Source organism: Schistosoma haematobium, chromosome 1, assembly GCF_000699445.3.
Source record: "Schistosoma haematobium chromosome 1, whole genome shotgun sequence".
NCBI lineage: Eukaryota > Metazoa > Platyhelminthes > Trematoda > Strigeidida > Schistosomatidae > Schistosoma > Schistosoma haematobium.
Window position 1 is genome coordinate 40436110 of NC_067196.1, and position 8247 is coordinate 40444356.

Here is an 8247-nt window from a genome sequence, read left to right on the forward strand (position 1 = left end):
TAAGGATTAATCCTACGATAGGCTGCAGCCAATCGTTGAGAAGTACCCAGCAAAGGACTTGACCATTCTGATGGTAGAACTAAGTGCCAAAGTCGGGATGGACAACACCTGATATGAAGACATAATTGGATGACATAGACTGGGAGAAAGGAACGAAAATGATGAGAGATTTGCAAAGCTATGTGCCTTCAGTTAACACAGAATCGAATCGACCATATCTGCATCAACAAAAATTCAGGAGGAAGATGGAGGATGTGAGAACCAGGAGAGGAGCTGATATAGCGTCAGGTCATCACTTTCTGGTCGTCAAGTGAGGATCGGTGTCGGATAAGACTGCTTACTTTCTCCTTTTTTTCTTTCTTATCGTGGTTGATTTGATTATGAAGACTTCCATATCTGAGTGGGAAGCACGGAATACAATGGATAGCTTGGGTGCAGTTAGACTATTTGAACTTTTAGATGAACTTTCCCTTTCATTCCACACCCACGAACAAATGCATGTCAAGACAACTAATTTAGCAGCAGCGTCTGGATCAGTAGGCCTCAACACAAACAACGGAATAAACAAGATCCTGGAATACAATACGGAGAACGCCAAACAAACTACAGTTTATGGGTAAGTTCTGGAAGAGTTGAAAGGTTTCACCTATCCGAGAAGCATCATCGATGAATAAGGAGGATCTGATACAAACGTAAAGGCAAGGATTGACAAAGCAATTATAGCATCCTTACAACTGAAGGACATATGAAACTCATCTGTCAACCAATATCAAAGTCGGGATCTTCAACACGAACATCAAGATAATTCTACTGTACGGAGCTGAAACTTGGAAAACTAACGCAACTATCATCAAAGACGTACACGTATTTATAAACAGTTGTCTACGCAAGATACTCAATGTCTATTGGTTGGATATTATCAGCATCAGCCTACTGTGAGAGAGAACAACCAGTCTTCAGATGAGGAGGAAATTAATAAATTATGCTGGAAGTGGATAGGATATACATTTCAGAAATCACCGAACTGTATCACGAGGCAGGTGCTGACTTTTTATCCCGAAAGAAAACAGAAAAAGTGAAGGCAAAAGAACATACGGCGTTGAGAATCGGAAGCAGACATGAAAAGGATGAACAGCAACTAGAAACAACCTGTAAAGATTACCCAGGACAGAGTTGGATGGAGGGTACTTTTGGGCGGCTTATGTTCCTCCATGAGCGGAAATAGGCGTAATTAAATGTTCTCTAGACGGTCTAGTCAAGTAGCATCAAATTTCTATTTTACCCAGTCACTTTTCATGCTGCTGAATGAGTAAACCAATAGATTCACAGAATATGACACCTATATCCACATCCATCGTTACAAATACTTCCGATCGTCATTTTATTAACTTAATATTCTAGAGAATTCGTTAACTCAGAGTTAACTAAGGAATATGACTCAACTTATAGTAAGTCCTCCAGTCTGTTTGATCTTTAGGTTTTACATGAAGTACGTTTTCTTTAAATACGAGGTGTCGATTACTTATATTACTCTATACGTGATAGTTTCATTCTAAGTTCCACAAAGGAATTGGAAAACAGTTTGGCAACGATAAGTAAATTGTTCTCTAGTATTTTTTTAAATGGGGGATTTTGAAAGCCATTAAAACATTTTGGTAAAAATAGTGTCTAACGGCATATCAAACAAACTTGTAATTCGGTCTTATGAAGTCAGTATATATACGGCTTTTTTTAAAGTTACAAACGACTAAATAGTATCCGCGTGCGATTTTGTATTTCTAAGTGAGTTTATTTATTTGTCTGAGATGGCAAAGCATGAACTAACAGTTACTTTTGTGATCGTGAAAATATAATACCTATTATAATGAGTATCATATTAAGTTGACTCGCCACTACTTATTTGGTGTTGATTTGATACTAAATTCTAAGAACTGGATATTAATATAGAGCCCTGATGAAGAACTAATTGGGAAGAAATAATTCTTTACTTAACGTGTATTTTGATTGTCTTAATGAGAATATTTGGTTAATCGACAATAATTCATCTATTTTAAGCAAAACATATTTGATTAACAGTAGTATGGTGTAAATCGGCCCTGTATGCTTTACGATTTAAAATGCATCAGATATTAGGAAACTGGGATCTCTCACACAACTAAGGACAAAGAAGCCAATCTTAATAGACTATCGCGAGTTCTGTGAAATGGTGTCTTGGGAAGATGAAATAAATATGTTTTTTGTGTATTCTTTTGTAACGCTTTAGATGTAACGAAGTTCCGTATAAATAATTTCTTGGTATGCTACACTGTGTTAGATCTTTGAACCGTGATTGTTTTCAGTAATACTATTAGATTTATCTCCTACGTCCAGTCGTAATTGCTATTACTTGCAAACGAACTTTTGTTGATCAAGCGAATTCGTTTTTCTTTGTGATCTCAGTAGGAGCACACAAGTAAAAATAATTTCATAACGATCCTTTTCATTTTGTTGTTTAATGAACCACTTAATTGTAAGTGATAATTGTTACCGGTTCGCTTTATTCATAAATGGACGCCCCAATTTGTAATGTTAATATTCTTTTTGGTGTATCATTAGTAACCGTGCACATTGTCACATGTTGTATAATTTTTTAAATTAGGATCCACTGCACATCTGACAATCAAATGCTCCTTCAAGTCTTATATTCCGAATTAGCATGCAGTTTAGTGGATTTTTGCGGTATTTGTTCGAACAAGCGATTTTTTACAATACCGGATTACCCATTGATTATGAATTCCAAATGCAATAAGTTCGTTCATGCTCATCTATTTCCGTTTAGCTCAAATTGCACTATTTCGAGGATTCCTAGTTAGTACGATAAGTTGAATACTTCTAATAATCGTAATTTTACATGTCTATTTCAGATAGCATATGTAGTCTTACACATAGGAGTTCACCAGAAGTAAACAGTTTTCCAGAGTTAAATAGTTTTACCTATGAGATTAATTACTAGTTGACTTTGGCGAAATCACTCGATAAATGCATATTCAAACTTAAGAACTGGAGAATCAACTCCGTTGTCTGTTTGATTGAATATGTCTGTAAGTATATTAGGCACCTGCTGCAGATTAAAGGACAAAACATCCATATCATGATAGATTGTAAATGCTGACTTGTAAAGAGGAGCTTACAAATATCTGATTTGCTATCTATCTTCTCGAGCTCATACTGCATTCTGTATTAAAGATAAAATACCGTACTGAAAAGGTGGGGACGATCTTCTTAATACCACTTTCTTTTATCTTTGGTGTTGACTAGAATGCATCCGCGTTTATTTTGCGTCTCTTGACTGGTTCTCCATGCGGTTAAACGTGGTTCCTTACTGAAACACCTAAGTTATACTTGAATAATGGTTACATCACATTTTCATTGTAACAAAACATATAGGCATCCACAGATATAATGTGGTATACGTTTTTTCTAATCAGATTTCTCCAGCTAGCAGAACACACAATGTATCAGTATCAGCTTCAGAGATTTTAAACCATCTCTCCATGTGAACTTTCCTAAACCCTTTTTAATACAACAAATGCTGCCTCACAATTGGTTAACTTGGAACGTAAATAATTTTATTTGGAAGATGTGGAATGTGATAGGGTGACTGGATAAGAATTGCATCTAATCAATGTTTCCGTTTTAAATGATTATAATGTAGCGGTAAATAAATCCCCAAAATAAATAGCTCTGTAAGTTTTCGACATTGGATGCTGACCATATGTTTTAGTGGACTCATCTAGCTGAAGGCTCTCGGTCAGGCATCCGCACCAGATCACGTGTGGTAACGCCGTGCTCAACATCAACCGCAATCGCTAGCCAGATTAGATCAGAGAATTCCGATATATTGGTCATCGCCAAATATACTCTTCCGATCTCCTCGACTCTGTCTTTTGATTTCTCTGGGTGGGAACGAAATACATTAGAAGGTGTTACTGGTAGAAGCGTTGTCAAACACTGAATACCTGTGACATCATCATTGGTGAGACCGACGTGATCTGGTACACCTTATTGCAACTGTGAGTCTGTTCCTTTTTGGGATTTTTGTATATCATTGCCTTATTTTTTATTTTTTTTTGAACATTGTGATTTTTTTTTCGTGTTTTTTCTTGGATATATATATATTTTCCCCTCGTTCATTATCGTACTTCATACTTCATCATGACTGAACAGACACCTAAAGTACTCAAGCTTAAGACTTTGTCCCCACCTTCGTTTCAACTGATGCCTTTCTGGCCCGACAACATCGAAGCCTGGTTTTGCTACGCAGAAGCCGACTTCTCCGAGCACGGCGTGATCGACACGTGCACAATTCCTCGCAGTAGTCAAGGCACTACCGCGCGAATTCAACAGGTACGTAACACCTGGTATGTTTACTAGTGATGTTTCCGATCCTTACGAAAACTTAAAACGCTCGATTCTTAAACGAGGAGACCTAACCGATCGACAAAGGTTAGGTCAACTCTTCAATAACATCGACCTGCAACACGGTTCTGCGACGGACATGTTGCAACGGATGAGAGAGGTAATAGGCCCAAGAACTTTCGACGAAGGTCTATTCAAACAACTCTTGTCAAAACTTCCCCAACAGGTGCAAGCAGTTCTGGTCTCGTTCCAGAACAACGCCTTAGACGAGCTAGCTGCATCTGCCGACCGCATTCTAGAAATTACGAAACCTTCTACTACCGAGGTATTTTCAGTCAACGAAAAGCCTCACACGACTCAGAATGATATAACCGACTTATGTCATACACTCACGCGTTATCTTAGTCTTCGTACCGACCGTAAGAGATCGCGCACACCACGTGGAAGCATTTCTCGTAAGCGATCTGTCTCTAGACCACGAGAGACAGATAACCCCGACTGGTGTTGGTATCATAACCAGTATGGAAAGTTTTCCAGAAATTGCAGAAAACCCTGCAATTTTCCCAACACGAAACCGAGTGACTTGAAAAACAACTCGGGAAACTTCCAAGCCGGCACGCGTTAACGGCAACCGTAGCCGGCGAACAAAGCCGTCTGTTATTCGTCACGGATGTGACAACGAGAGTTCGCTACCTCGTCGACACTGGCGCAGAAGTTAGCGTTCTCCCAGCAAATCCTAACGACCGGCTTCACGAATCGACCCTAAACTTACAGGCGGCAAACGGAAAACCGATCGCTACGTATGGCAAAATGTACGTTTACCTTAACGTGGGTTTACGCAAACCCATACACTGGATTTTCGTTGTTGCAGATGTTTCTATGCCAATCATTGGTATGGATCTTCTACAACACAATAATCTGATCATCGACACGCGCAAACGGAGGCTAGTAGACGGAAACACTAATTTGTCCGTTTGCGTAACTTCTTTTACTGGTTGTAGAGTATCCCCAGTCACAGTTAAACATATGATAGACCCACTCTATCAACCACTACTCGATAAGTACCCTGGGATACAACAAACGCAACCGAGATTACCGTGTGTAACCAGCAAGGTTACACATCACATCACGACTACAGGACCACCTGTATTCTCTAAAGCACAACGACTAGCTCCCGAAAAGCTAAGGTTAGCGAAAGGCGAGTTCGACCATATGATAGACTTAGGGATCATACGACCGTCAAGTAGCCCATATGCATCTCCGTTGCACATGGTCCCTAAGAAGGACAGCAACGATTGGCGTCCAACTGGTGACTATCGGCGATTGAATGCAAAAACCATTCCCGATCGTTACCCGTTGCCTCACATTCACGATTTGACAGCTACCTTGAAAGGTACAACTGTCTTTTCGAAAATCGACTTGGTTAAAGCGTATAACCAAATCCCTATGGCTACTGACGACATACCGAAAACAGCTATCGTTACTCCCTTTGGACTTTATGAATTTTTGCGAATGCCCTTCGGTCTAAGAAATGCTGCTCAAACATTCCAAAGATTCATAGACGACGTTTTTCGAGGTCTCAACTTCGTACACGCGTATGTTGATGACTGTCTAATCGCAAGTCCGGACAGAGAAACACATCTCAAGCATCTGGATCTTGTTTTCGAACGATTACAAAAACATGGCATTACTGTAAACGTTCAAAAATGCCAATTCGGAACCGACTCGTTAGACTTTCTGGGACACACTATCGATGCTCAAGGTATCCGACCTTTTAGAACCAAAGTGGCGGCCATTCTGGATTACCCAGAACCGCCCACCGTCAAGCAATTACGCACGTTTAACGGCCTCGTAAGTTTCTATAGACGTTTCATACCGAAATGCCCATTACTTATGAAACCTCTGACCGACCAACTTCGTGGAAATGCGAAATCCATCAATTTGGACGACACCGCACGAAAAGCATTCTCCACAGTTAAGGAACTGGTTGCTTAAGCAACAATGCTCGCACATCAGGACACCGAAGCACCCATTAGTATCGCAGTAGACGCATCGGACTCGGCAATCGGTGGCGTCTTACAACAATGGGTTAACAACTCTTGGCAACCTTTGGCATTTTTCTCTAGAAGGTTGCTAGACACCGAATCGAGGTACAGCACATTCGGTAGGGAACTCCTAGCTATGTATTGTGCTGTACGGCATTTCCAACACTATATCGAAGGTCGTGAATTCACTCTTTTCACGGACCATAAACCACTCACTTTCTCGTTAAGCTCTCCTTCTGACAAGTACTCTCCCCGTGAGTCTCGAAAACTGGACTACATTTCGCAGTTTACTTCAGACATTCAACACATCTCTGGAGCAAACAATGTAGTTGCAGACGCTTTATCTCGCATAACTTCCTTGAACAGTTTCCAAGGCATCGACCTTCTTAAACTCGCCGAGTTTAAAAAGAAGACAGTGATCTTCAGCACGAGTTATCGTTCACAACACTTAAACTACGCATCAAACAGATGGGAACAGGTAAGGAAACCTTACTTTGTGACACAACTACAGGTAGGGATCGCCCAATCGTGCCGAAACATTATCGACGCAATGTCTTCAACACATTGCACAAACTTTCTCATCCAGGTGTTCGTGCAACCATCAAGCTTATAGCAGAACGGTTTTGCTGGCCTGGTATGAATAAAGACGTGAGGGAGTGGGCACGCTCCTGTGTAAGCTGCCAAAAATCTAAGGTTATCAGACACAATAAATGTCCCCTAGGCTCGTTTAAAACTCCCGATGCTCGTTTCGACCATGTTCATCTGGATTTGGTAGGACCTTTACCAGATTCAAATGGATACTCTTACCTCTTAACTTGCGTTGACCGTTTCACTCGATGGCCAGAAGCAGTATATATCAAGGACATCACTGCTGAAACAGTGGCCCGCACCTTCGTCGAACGATGGGTAGCAAACTTCCGCTGCCCTTCAACCATCACTACAGATCGCAGACGTCAGTTTGAATCTGAACTTTTCCGTCGTCTGACCACACTTTTAGGAACCACTCGCTTCCGAACGACTGCCTACCACCCACAAGCAAACGGGCTGGTAGAACGCTTTCACCGACAACTAAAACCTTCACTATCAGCTGCAAACGTTTCACAGTGGACCGACGCTCTTCCACTCGTCTTACTAGGTATCCGCAATGCAGTGAAAGCTGACGTTCGATACACTACGGCCCAACTCGTTTATGGAACGACACTTCGACTTCCAGGAGAATTCGTGGATCCTTCATCCTCTCCAATGAACATGGATCTAACCTACTACACGAACAGGCTTACAAACGCAATGCGTTCAGTTAAACCTGCTTTCACTCGACCTCAATCAACTGATGTTTTCGTTCAACCTGACTCACGATATAGTACACACGTTTTCGTTCGTCGAGACTCGCATCGACGACCATTCGAATCAGCATACGAAGGACCCTTCAAAGTTCTTCAACGTGAATCTAAGTACTATATAGTCGATAAGAACGGAACAAACGATAGCATCAGCATCGATCGCTTAAAAGCAGCGTATTTAGAAGGAAATCCTATCTACGTGGATTTTCCTTCGGTACAATCGAACGACACGACTCCGACACTTACAATACCTCATCCGACAACCAACACACACGATGATACTTCGACAGTATCCGAAAATAAACTTAAAACGACGCGTTCTGGAAGAAGGGTGAGATTTCCAGAACATTTAAACGACTATTGCACGTAAGGCACTTCTCGACATTTTATATTATTTTTAAAAAAAAAACAATTTTAATATGCTTATATATTTTTATTTCTATTTAAAAAAAACAAAACAAAAA